The sequence below is a fragment of the Nicotiana tabacum genome, chromosome 22, assembly GCF_000715075.1.
Source record: "Nicotiana tabacum cultivar K326 chromosome 22, ASM71507v2, whole genome shotgun sequence".
Lineage (NCBI taxonomy): Eukaryota > Viridiplantae > Streptophyta > Magnoliopsida > Solanales > Solanaceae > Nicotiana > Nicotiana tabacum.
The window spans coordinates 212,309,679-212,323,724 of record NC_134101.1 but is presented as its reverse complement, the minus strand read 5'-3'; positions in this window follow the sequence as shown (position 1 = coordinate 212,323,724).

Below are 14,046 nucleotides of genomic sequence, written 5' to 3'. Positions count from 1 at the left end.
ATACATGAGATGGAGACTGCAGAAACCTTTGGCAAGATCTGGATGGTGAAATGTTCGAGGTATTTTCAGAAATCCAAAAATCGGTGTACCGTGACGGCCCTAGGTGCAATCAAGTACTTGAACCTTAACGGAGCTTCATCACCCCCAATGTATCCCGCTATTTCCTCCAACGTCGGGGTGAGTTCGAAGTCTGAAAAATGGAATACATTGTGCGCCGAATCCCAGTAAGTGACCAATGATATGATAATATCACCCCGAGGCTGAATGTCTAGTAAATCCGGGAGATTTTTCAGATATTTCCTTACTTTGCCTTGCCCCTCTTTGCCTAAGTCGTTCCACCATAATCGCAACTAAAAAGGGATCTTGGTCATTATTGAAACGATTCATTTTGTATTGTGCTCATCCTGCACATTTATTTAGGGTGATAAGCTTTATTAGACTCAAAAATTAAAATTATCTAGATTTTTTAATTTTTTTTTTTGCAAAAACGGGAGGTTGGACCCGCCGAGGGTTGCCTACGTATCTCACCCCGTGCGAGAATCAAACCAGCGTAGTTCGGTCAGATCAAAATAGGGGAAACAAAAATAAAATCCTTTAAAGAAAAGAAGAATAACCTTTTTTTTTTTGAAATTTTGTTATATGTTTTGTTTTTCATTTTATTATTTATTTTTGAAAAGAGACCAAGGAAATATTTACACATTTTAAACTTCCCCTTTTTAATGAAATTTTGAAAATCTTTTAAAGCGGTGCTACAAGTGAAACAATAACATTTTTTATTTTTTATTTATATATTTTTTTGGATTTTGAAAGTGATTAAAAGGAATAGTCAAACTGAAAGGCGACCTTTTTTTTTATCTTAGAAAATTCCGGTTAGGTTTGACATCACTCGGACATGGTTTTTTTTCAAAAGAATAAGTAATTATCTCCCTATCCTGCTATTCTTTTTTTTTTGAAAATTTTTCGGAAACCGGTCAACATGCAGATCTGAAGCAAATAGATGCGCACAACAAACGGGATGCAGCAGGATGGTCTTTTCATTCCAGGTTGCCTGTCCTAGACGGACCCAACCCCTGTGTTGAGTCCCCTATGTCAAATGCAACATGATGCAGATAAGCGTTCCTACTAGGGATCCGGCATGAGGTTTCGTTATACTAGGTTTATAACCTGGGTAGATGTTCTAGACTGTGTACCCGAGCGGACAACTCGAGTCGAGGAGGGGCAACTTACCGGGAACCAAAAGGCCGTCCGGCTTCGTAACTTATCCGTCCTCTTTCTTATTTCAGGTATCGACACTAACAGAATAGGGAGCCTCGACCAGCGAGCTTCTCCCCGGAGGTGAAGAGAGAAGGGTTCGGCACAGTTTATATACAGTTCAGATAATATCAAAGCAGTAAAAAAAAACAAACAGTGCAGCACGTTATGTCAAAACATGTAATAAATATCAGATAATAAAGCCAAATATAACAATTTTATTCTAAGCTCGAATTCTTGAACCCTGAACCGGAGGTTCTGGGTTACAACTCCCCAGCAGAGTTGCTAGAGCTATCACACCTCCTTTTTGCGCGCCCCGCCCTCGAAGGGTTAGATGCACGAGGGAGTTTTTCCAATTTAAGTGACAATATTCGAAATGGGATTATTTATTTAATTCAGAGTCGCCACTTGGGAAAGGTTTGGTTTTTGGTGTCCCAAGTCACCGGTTTATCTTGAATCCCAAATCGAGGAAAATTTTCGACTTTTCCAAATGAAATCTGCGAACCAGAAATTCTAAGTAAGGAATTCTGTTGACCCGAGGGAAGGTGTTAGGCACCCTCGAATCCCGTGGTTCTAGCACGGTCGCTTAAATTGTTATAATGGCTAAATATCTGATTTAAATACATGTTGTGACTTATGTGCTTTTATTATGTTTATACCGCTTTTATTATCATCATTTATTTTATAGAATTGCAACGTCGTGAAAATGCATCTCAAACCACGTCACAATCAATGCACCCGTAGTTGTTAACACATTTCGACTCCGTTGAGATTTGAATTTGGGTCACATAAATGCGCACCTGAATTTAAGAATGTAATTTAATTAAATCGCGCCTAAAGAGTCTAATACGTTATGATCTTTGGGGAAGGCCATGAAATTCACAAAAACGGCCTGTCCTGAATTCTAAGTAATTATTATTATTAGTTATTGAGGGCCCCGCAATTTGCATTTTTTATTTGGCGAGGCTCGTCTCCATTTTAGAAAGGATATCCTAAAGCGACTACATTTCTAATGCGTTTGTCTCTAAAAATAGAAGAAGAAAGATACATGCTAATTCAAGTATATGCTTTGGCCTAATCCGAATCCTTATCAATTTTTGATTAATTATTTATAAAATGAAGAAGTGTTATATCTCATGGAACGTGCTTTTAATTGGATAGAAGAATTATACACGAGATTGATGAAACACTACACTTAGCCCAAATATTCCTCGAGTTAAACTTTGAATTTATTTAAACAGGATTAATAAAGTTACTCATTAGATGGTAACTACTAATAATATTCAGAACTCAACCTAAATCTGCCTACCGAAACCGAAGCTCCTAAACTTAAGACTGTGTTGTACTCGGCAAGATTTTTCAAGAAAAACCATTCACCCTACATACTCAAAACATAACTAGAAGAAGAGTTTGAATTAACAATCCTACCAAATGACAGCACATTCCATAAATTATATGACTACATCACGTGTACTGCCAACAAGCCATATTGCAGTTTTAGACCAGAATATTTTCAATTAAGTACAAACTTACTAATGTGTTTTCTATTGGGCTACAAATTAAAGAATTTATACAACTTTAACAATATTCGCAAAGCTGTAAGTAAGGCAACAGATGATTAAAAATTCTTCAGATCTTTCAAGTCATGCCTTTCATGGTTACATCAGTATGAAATGTGTACCTGGATGTTGAATACAACAGAAGAAGAGGAAGAAGATAGAGGAAATCAGCAGCAGCAGGAACAAAGTAACAGCAGAAAACAAAGCAACGCAGCAGAACAGGCTCGAGTGCAAAAATGCAACTATAGCCGATAGAAAAAGTAGCCAAATGACAGCAGCACGCAGTGGAGTAGAATCAAACTCCAGACAATCCAATTCCGAGATAAACCAAATGCAACAAACACTACCAGTAATCTCGATTGAAACTTAGAAGAAGCAATACTACCTAAGAGATTGACAACAGATGAACTTCAGACAAACAAAAACCAAGTTTCTGATTTCCTGTCTTTTTTTTTTATTTCTTGCTCTCTTTCTATTTCTATGTATATATGTGTATCTAGGTATGTCCCCAGCCCTCTCTTCTCTGATCTCTCTCTTGTGTCCTCAAAACTGTTGGAAGTCCTTCCCTTTTATAGGCCTTAACCTCAGCCCTTTAACAACCTGTTAGACCAAAAGAACAACCCTCCCATGTGCCATCTTCTTTTCAGTTTCCACTTAGCTATTTAAGTATTAACCCCATGACATTCCCTTGGCAGGCTTAACTTTTTAGTAATGTTTATTATTTCTGAAACTTAAAGCAGAATATGGGCAGCAGGATGTAGTCTGACAGCATATGCTGTCAAACTATTTAATTCAAAAAAACACTTAGGCAGGGCACAGGCTGTGCACAAAATACACATGTTGTGCATAAGTGCACATGCCCTCCAATTTCACAACTGTGACTAAACAGAACATTGATTTTTACATTTCTGATTCAAATTACCAATTATAAGCACTAAACTCAGTTCCTAAATGATTCAGGCCATGCTTATCAAAAGTAAATCGATTTGTTATTGTTCAGGCAGCTGAAACTAATTGACGACACATGTCGACTCGACTATATTAGTTATAACACATACAATCGAAACCAAAATCAGACATTTAACAGTATAGGACACATGATTCGAATTGTACTGACTAAGCAGAATCAAGAAAAGAAAGCAAAACTCACCTTAAATCTCGAAAAATCAAAAGACTTAACTTGGATTCGAACAGACCTTTCTTAAGGCTGAACGGACTTTAATCGAAGTGTTTCTCAGATGAGAAACACTTCGATTAAGGTCCATTAGACCTTAATCTTTTGGTTTAAATGAGATACGGACCAGTGACGAGGAACCTTAAGGTTCCAAAAATTAGATCCGGAATTCGTGCTTCCCTGGTCAGATTCGGACCAAACCAAGCATGGTTTGGTCACGAAGGGGGTCTGGGGAGTGTCTGGTGTGAAACTGGGGTTAAACGGTGTAAGTCAAGTTCCGACTCGAATCTTCAAACGAAGATTCGAGAAGGTGGGAAGGGATTCGAGTTAAGTGGTTAACAGATCCATGTTCAGGATGGCAAGGGGGTTCTATGGTGTTAAGGGTGGGGTCACCGGCGTCCATGCCGCCGGCTTTCATGGTGAAGAATACAGGGGCGGCTAGGGTTTGGAGGGGAAGGGGACGAGGACGAAGGCTGGGGTCTTGGATAGGGGGGCAGGGTATGGTAGGAGGCTTATATATGGAATGGGTGGGTTGATCTCAGCCGTTGGATCAATCAAGATCAACGGCTTGGATCTGAAGGCTTAGAAGAGACGGTGTCGTTTCATCTAAACGGGGTTTGGGTTGGTCCGCGTGGAAATGGGTCGGGTTCATCATGAGTTATGGGGAAGTGATCTTGGCCGTAGGATGAGGAATGGATTAACGGCTGTGATTAAAAGGCCTCATACGACGTCGTTTAAGTAAAGGATTGGCCAGATCTGGGCCGTTCCTTTGAATTTATCAACGGCTCACAGAGATGGCACCTGTACGACGTCGTTTAGGCGTCTTGCAGAGGGCCTGGTGGGACTGGGTCGTTTGTATTGGTTTTGGGCCTAATTTCATTTGAAATTATTGGCCCAAATCCAATATTTCCCTTTTTTTATAACTTAAAAATAAAATTCCTAAAAAATAAAAAATAAAATCATACCAATATTAATTAATACTCAAAAATAACAATTATCACTTGCATTGACATTTAATTATACTAAACACTTAATGGCAAAATACAATGAAGGATGCACACATTTTATTATATATTTTACGACATATATATATATATATATATATATATATATATATATATATATATATATATATATATATATATATATATATATATATATATATATATATATATATATATATATATATATATATAAAACAATCGTGGGAAAATCACAAATAACTAACAACAAAAATGCCACGTAAAAATCCAACAAATGTACAGCCAGACCAATTGCTATTATTTGTTTCTTTTGGAGCGGTTGTTGCGTAAAACAAAAATCATGTGCTCACAGCTCCGTGTGCCCAACTCTTGCTGAACTACCCTCCAGAAACATGAGGTAAACTGCGTACCTCGGTCAGAAATGATAGACACGAGCACACCATGAAGTCGAACAATCTCCCGGATATAGATCTCTGCCAACCGCTCAGAAGAATAGGAGACTGCCACCTGAATGAAATGCGCTGACTTGGTCAGCTTATCAATAATAACCCACACTACGTTGAACTTCTTCCGAGTCTGTGGAAGCCCAACAACGAAATCCATAGTGATCCATTCTCACTTCCACTCAGGAATCTCGATCTTCTAAAACAAACCACCAGGTCTCTAAATCTCGTACTTTACCTGCTGACAATTCAAACATCGAGCCACATATGCAATAATATCTTTCTTCATCCTCCTCTACCAATAATGATGCCACAAAACATCTTAGTGGCGCTCGGATGAATAGAGTACCGAGAGATATGGGCCTCCTCTAGAATCATCTCTCGAATCTCATCCACATTAGGCACACAAACTCGACCTTGCAGCCTCAAAACTCCATTATCTCCAACTGTAACCTGCTTGGCACCTCCGTGCCGCACTGTGTCCCTAAGAATACACAAATGAGGATCATCATACTGCCGATCTCAGATACGCTCAAATAATGAAGAACGAGCGACTATGCAAGCTAACACACAGCTGGGCTCGGAAACATCCAACCTTACGAACTGATTGGCCAAAGACTGAACATCTAAGGCAAGCAGTCTCTCACCAACCAGAATATACGCAAGACTGCCCATGCTGGCTGACTTTCTACTCAAATCATCGGCCACCACATTGGCCTTTCCCAAATGATATAGGATGGTGATATCATAGTCTTTCGATAGTTCTAACCACCTCCTCTGCCTCAAATTTAGTTCCTTTTGCTTGAACAAATATTGTAGACTCTTATGATCCGTGAATACCTCACATGACACGCCATACAAATAATGCCTCCAAATCTTCAACACGTGGACAATGACTGCTAACTCCAAATCATGAACTGGATAATTCTTCTTATGAATCTTCAATTGACGTGAAGCATAAGCAATGACCTTGCTATCCTGCATCAACACCGCAGCAAGTCCAATATAAGATGCATCACAATAAACTGTATATGGCCCTGAACCTGTGGGCAAAACCAACACCGACGTCGTAGTCAAAGCTGTCTTGAGCTTCCGAAAGCTCGCCTCACACTCGTCTGACCACCTGAATTGGGAAACCTTCTGGGTCAACCTGGTCATCAGAGCTGCAATAGATGAAAACCCCTCCACAAACCGACGATAATAGCTTGCCAAACCCAAGAAACTTCGGGTCTCGGTAGCTGATGTGGGTCTAGGCCAGTTCTTGATTGCCTCTATCTTCTTCGGATCTACCTAAATACCTTCTACTGATACAACGTGACCCAAGTAACTAAACTCAACCAGAACTCACACTTCAAAAACTTAGCACACAGCTGACTATCTCTCAAAGTCTAAAGAACCACTCTCAGATGCTACTCATGCTCCTCCCGACTGCGGGAGTAGATTAAAATATCATCAATGAAGAATATCACAAACGAATCCAAGTAAGGCTTGAACACTTGTTTCATCAAATCCATAAAAGCTGCTGGGGCATTTGTCAATCCGAACGACTTCACCAAGAGCTCAAAATGCCCGTACCGAGTGCGTAAAGCTATCTTAAGGACATCGGATGCCCTAATCCTCAACTGATGGTAGCCAGATCTCAAGTCAATCTTTGAAAATACCTTGGCACCCTGAAGCTGATCAAGCAAATCATCAATCCTCGGCAACGGATATTTATTCTTGATTGTAACCTTGTTCAACTGCCGGTAATCTATACACATCCTCATCGATCCGTCCTTCTTCTTAACAAACAACACCGGCATACCCCAAGGCGAGACACTAGGTCTAATAAAGCCTTTATCAAGCAGTCTTGCAACTGCTCCTTCAATTCTTTTAACTCAGGCGGGGCCATACAATACCGCGGAATAGAAATGGGCTGAGTGCCAGAAGCCAAATCAATGTAGAAGTCAATATCCCTGTCGGATGGCATACCCGACAGGTCTGAAGGAAATACCTCAGCAGACTCACGAACAACAGGCACAGAATCCATAGAAGAAACCTCAACACTAGAATCACGAACATATGCCAAATAAGCCAAACACCCCTTCTCGACCATACGCCGAGCCTTCATATATGAGATAACCCTACGGGTATAATGACCAGGAGTGCCTCTCCACTTTAAACGAGGCAACCCCGGCAAGGCTAAGGTCACAGTCTTGGCATAACAGTCCAGGATAGCATGGTAAGGTGATAACCAGTCCATCCCCAATATGACATCAAAATCAACCATGTCCAAAAGTAATAAGTCTACTCGGGTCTCAAGACCCCCAATCACAACTATACATCAATGATGGACACGATCTACCATAATAGAATCACCTACCTGTGTAGACACGTATATAGGAGCACTCAAAAAATCACTAGGCATGACTAGATACGGTGCAAAATAAGATGACACATAAGAGTATGTAGATCTCGGATCAAATAAAAGTGAAGCCTCTCTACTACAAACCAGAACAGTACCTGTGATAACTGCATCAGAAGCCTCAGCCTCAAGCCTGGCCAGAAGAGCATAACATCGGGGTTGGGCCCCACCACTCTGAACTACATCTCTAGGACGACCTGCAGTTGGATGGCCTCCACCTCTAATACCTCTACCTTCACCTCTAGCACCTCTACCTCCACCTCTAGCTGGTTGAGCGAGCTGTGGAACACTCGGTGCCTAAACCATGGCACGAAACCCTGATGTTGAGAGCTACTTGATGCTCAAGGGTAAAATCTAGAAATATGTCCCATATCGCCACAAGTATAACAAGCCCTCGGCTGCTAAGACTGCTGACCCTGACGACCTGAATGACCACCCCGAAAACTCTGGAGTGGCGGTGCACTAATAGGAGCCGACGGTGCACTGTAGGACTGCTTATCGGAATACTGCATATGAGAACCACGGCCACCTGAAGCACCATGAGAAACCTGAAGTGCTGATAGAAAAGGCCTAGGAGGATGGCCTCTACCATACGGATCCCTACCTCCAGACGAGGTACCACTGAATCTGCCTAAATGACGAGGCCTCTTGTTAGATCCCTGACCACCCCCCTGTGATAGAACCATCTCAACCCTCCAGGCCATTTTGGCCGCATCTTGAAAGGAAATCTCACTCCTCGTCTCCTTAGCCATCTGAAGTCGAATAGGCTGAATTAGTTCCTCAATGAACCTCCTCACTCTCTCTCTCAGTGGGAAGTATAAGAAGAGCATGACGGGCCAAATCAATAAACTTGGTCTCGTACTGAGTAACAGTCATGGAACTCTGTTGAAAACGCTCAAGCTGCCTCCGATAGTTCTCCCTCTGAGTGATAGGAAGAAACTTTTCCAGAAATAGCTGAGAAAACTGATCCCAAGTCAATGTTGGTGACCCAACTGGTCTAGCCAAACAATAATCTCTCCACCAAGTCTTGGCAGATCCAGATAAGCGAAAAATAGCAAAGTCAACCCATTGGTCTCCACTATCGCCATGTTCCTAAGAACCTCATGACAACTATCTAAATAATCCTGGTGATCCACAGAAGATGCACCGCTGAAAGTGGTAGTGAAGAGCTTGGTAAACCTGTCCAATCTCCACAAGGCATCAGCAGACATAGCTGCTCCATCACCGGTCTGAGCTACCACACCCGGCTAAACTACTCCAACTGGCTGAGCTGCTAGGGTCTGAAATTGGGGAGCCATCTACTCCGGAGTGTGGGTAGCAGGAGTCTGTGCTCCTCCCCCGGCCTGAGAGATGGTTGGTGCTACCGAAAGTAAGCCTACTCGGGTGATATGCTCCATAAGTCCCACCAGATAGACCAGAGCATCCTGGAGTACTGGGGTAGCAATGAACCCCTCTAGGACCTGAGCTGGGCCCACCGAAACTGCTTGGTCCGGAACCTCATCATCAAACTCAACTTGAGGCTCCGCCGCTGGTGCTGCTGCTTTGGGCTGAGCTCTGCCCCTGCCTCGGCCTTGCCCTCTGCCCCTTGTAGGAGCTGCTGCTAGGGGCTCGGGCTGCTGATTAGTGGATGAGGAAGCGTGTGTTCTCGTCATCTGCGAAAGAACAGAGTTGAAATTCAATTAGCATTGAGAACCCAAACCGCACGACAGGAAAGAATAGATGTAAAGCTTTTCCTAACTCTGTACCCTCTGGGGATAAATACAGACGCCTCTGTACCGATCCCTCAGACTCTACTAAGCTTATCTGTGAATTGTGAGACCTAAGTAACTTAGAGCTCTGATACAAACTTGTCACGACCCGGATTTCCCACCCTCGGGAGTCATGATGGCGCTTACTAGTGAAAGCTAGGCAAGCTAACTATTTATTATTTACTTTTTCCCCATTTTAATCCTTTAACAATTAAGAACCAACATTATGTAAACATCGGAATTTAATAAGCGGAAGAACAGAATATAACCATTTAAATATTACCAATACAAATCCTTAAGCATAAACTACCCAGAACTGGTGTCACAATTTCACAGACGGTCTAGGAATACTACAAATAAAGGTCCAAAAAATAAATACAACACTTTCTCTAAAATACATAAATGAAACAGGATGAAAGGATAGAAGGAGATGCCAGGGCCTGTGGACGCCTGCAGGACTACCTTGGATCTCCGAATGGACTGAAAGCAACAACCCAAAGCTAAGGTCCGTAAGCTCCCGTACCTGGATCTGCACACAGTGCAGAGTGTAGAATCAGCACAACCGACCCCATGTGTTGGTAAGTGCCTAGCCTAACCTCGGCGAGGTAGTGATGAGGCTAGGACCAGACTACCAAATAAACTTGTGCAGTTAAATCATATACAATGGAAAATAAAAGCAGGAATGTACAGCTAAGGATGGGAGGGGGAAACATGCTGCGGGGAATATCAAATAATAATAGAAGAACAACAAATAAATATAAGGATCACCAAAGTTCAAATACCAACAAGAATCAGAAATAAAAGACAAGTGCACAGCATCACCCTTCGTGCTTTTACTCTCGTCCTCACCATAAGAATCGATATATTCTGCACGACATCACCCTTCGTGCCTTTACTCTCGCCCTCACTATAAAAATCAATATAATCGGCACGGAATGGTACATCGTGCAGCACGGCATCACCCTTCGTGCTTTTACCTCACAATATTGGCACAACATCACCCTTTGTGTATTAACACTCTTAAAATTATACACGGCATCACCCTTCGTGCTTTACACTCTCTCACAAATATCACGCACGGCATCACCCTTCGTGCTTTAACACTCTTCCTTACCCAAACAACAATCACAAAGCAATAGGGGCAAGGGAATAAATAAGATTACAATGAAATCCTGGCAAGGTAACAATAGCACAACAACAATATTCCGGCAAGGGAAACAATATCATGAATAATAACGTCCCTGCAAGAGAGATAATATCAAAAGCAATAACATCCCGGCAAGGGAGATAATGTCATAAACCTCTACTCTTTTCCACATTTACCTCACAATTCAATTCTCAACTTGAGTCAATGCTCTACAATGTTAAATTACCGATAATACCTCCACAAATCATATTCCTCAATGGAAGTCATCATATACAGCAGGAATAATATGAAATGGAGTCACATTAATCATAGTATAAGACTCACGGGCATGCTTGACACCAACGTATAGATACTCGTCACCATGCCTATACGTCCTACTCAACAACTAACACATAGCAAATAAGACTCAACTCCTAATACCTCAATCTAAGGTTAGACCAAATACTTACCTCGATGCCACGAACACAATTCAAGCCTCAACTACCACTTTACCTCTTGTTTCCACCACCAACTCGCTTGTATCTAGCCACAATTTACTTAAGATATCAATAAATGCTAAATGAATCAGTTTTAATGCATGAAAATAGGTTTTTCAATGATTTTCCCAAAAAGTTAAAATTTGACCCCGGGCCTGTTTGGTCCAAACCCAAAATTCTGACCAAAACCCGAATACCCATTCACCCCCGAGCCCGTATATAATTGATTTTGGAATCCAACCCCAATTTGAGGTCTAAATCCCCAAATTTCAATACTCTTAGGTTTTACCCAAAATTTCCAATTCCACCATGAAAACCCTATATTCTAGGATGAAATCTTGTTAAAAGAAGTTAAAGAGTGAAAGAAATAAGTTAAAAAATCACTTACTAGCGTTTTGGGGAGAAGAAAGAGCATTTGGAAAATCGCCTCTTATGTTTTAGAGTTTTGAAAAGTGAAAAATAACTGAAAAGTCCATTTAAATATACTCCTCTCAGACCCTCACCGCGGACCGCATAAATCCCATCGCGGTCACGAAGTCCCCACCGCGACCGCGAAAGTTCCACCGCGGACCGCGAGACCTGGCTTTAGAGACCTGCTACTTTTCTGAACATGCAACTTTTTCCTAAGTGTAAAAACATCCCAAAACCTATCCGAAAATCTCTCGAGCCCTCGGGGATCCAAACCAAATATGCATACTAACTCAAAAACATCATATGGACTTACTCGTGCGATCAAATCGTCAAATTAATACCTTTAGCAACAAATTTAGCATCAAAATCAAAGAAAAACCTCATGAACTCTTAAGTTCCATTTTTTAACAACTGAGGGTCCGATTCACATCATTTCAAGTCCATTTTTACCAAATTTTACGGGCTCAGCTTAAATACCATATAAGACCTGTATCAAGCTCCGGAACCAAAATTACGGGCCCGATACCATCAAATTTCCACACATTCAAATTTCCAAAAACTCTTAAAATTTCAGTTAAATAATTTTCTTCAAAAAATTCATTTCTCGGGCTTGGGACCTCGGAATTCGATTCCGGGCATACTCCCAAGTCCCATATTTTCCTACGGACCCTCCAAGACCGTCAAATCACGGGTCCGGGTCCGTTTACCCTAAATATTGACTGAAGTCAACTTTATTCAATTTTATAAGCAAAACTTTTCATTTTTCACATATTTTTTAACATAATAGCTTTTCAGATTCACGCCCGGATTGCGCACAAAAATCGAGGTGAGACAAAATGGAGGTTTTAAGGCCTCAGGACACGGAATTTATTTCCAACCCAAGTGATGACCCAAAGGGTTATCACATAGAGACAGATAAAACTGATTTTATAAATTCAAACCTAACAAAAATTATTTTACTATATTATTAATGCTTTGGAACGAATATTGATTCAATTTTAAAGTCTGATCTTTGCCTGAGGTGGTACTCATTTTCTTGTATTACTCAAAAGGCGCATTTTGAGGGGCATGTTTGGCGTATGCCAATGCTAAAGTGGTCATGTGGTGAAGTCTGAACTCCGTGTTATCCTATATCACTCCTATATGACCAAGAAAATCCTGAAGATTTAGAGATTGAACTGGTAAGTTTTCATAAACGGCAGGAAGATAAATAATATGACCTAAGAAATACCTATAGAAACATTGTCGAGAACATTCGGCCTTTTGCTTTGATAAGCAGAGCATATATTCCGTAACAGGGGATGTGGACCACAGCCAATCCAAGATACCTGAAACTAACTTCTCCCTTAAAAGGAAAAGGGTGTAACTTCATCCCTTGATTGAAACCACAAATAATGGATTGGGAGCCTTTTAAGGTGGATTGTACATATTTTGAAAACAAAACTTGTTTATGTCGGGTAATTAACTAAACATGAACATTAAGGGTAATAAAGTCTCAAATAGTGTATAGGAATGAAAAAATCTCTATGATTTACTAGTCTGGCCAAACGTCCCAGACTAATAGGTTTCTAGATAAATTTGATGGGTATAGCTAGAGCCATCAAAATGGGCTTGGCCCGTGGGGCCAACCCAACCCAGTCCGCTACTTGGGTAGTGAGTTGGGATTTTTTAGCACATTTAAAACTGAGGCTTATAAGCTCGGCCCAAGTAAGCTCGTGGGCCCTTGAGGCTTGACCGGGGCTGGGCTTGGGCCGACCCATGGGCCAAAAATTAATTAAATATTTAAATATTTAATATTTAAAAAAAGTAAAAACTAAAAACGCTATTAACTATAATCCCATTCCCCAACCTTAGATTGCTCATTTACCCTTCCAAATCAACTAGAATTTAGATTTTTGATATGCAGTAGTATGACAAGATTAGTTTTTCTTTTGCTTAATTAATAACGAATTAGGAAAGTTTTAAGTGGCCAATAATAATTCTTATAAAAAAAATATTATTTTAAGTTGCCAATGATTAGTTGGTTACTTTAGTATATTATTAGTAATTAAACTGCTCTTCAGTATAGAAAAAGATCAAGTTTTAATAATCCAAAAAATTGACAACACTAGCAAATCTCATGAATTTTAAAAAATTTATGGACTATAATGATGAAATCAGCAAATGATATTAAGCATAAATTTAAAAAAACTCAACATATAAACTTATTGAAACAATTTATGAACCTGCGGAAAGTGAAAGAAAAGTATTAAAAAATATTCATGTAATGTTAAAAAAGAAGAGCTAAAGATATAAAGAATTTGTATTTCAATTACGAGAGTACTTGTCAAATATCAAGATTTTTATACGCTCTAAACAAACAGAAGTCGTTCATATGATAAAGAGACTATGTAACGAAGAAATATTTAAAGATTTCAAGAAGAAGAAAATTTTTAAAAATTGAAGGGACG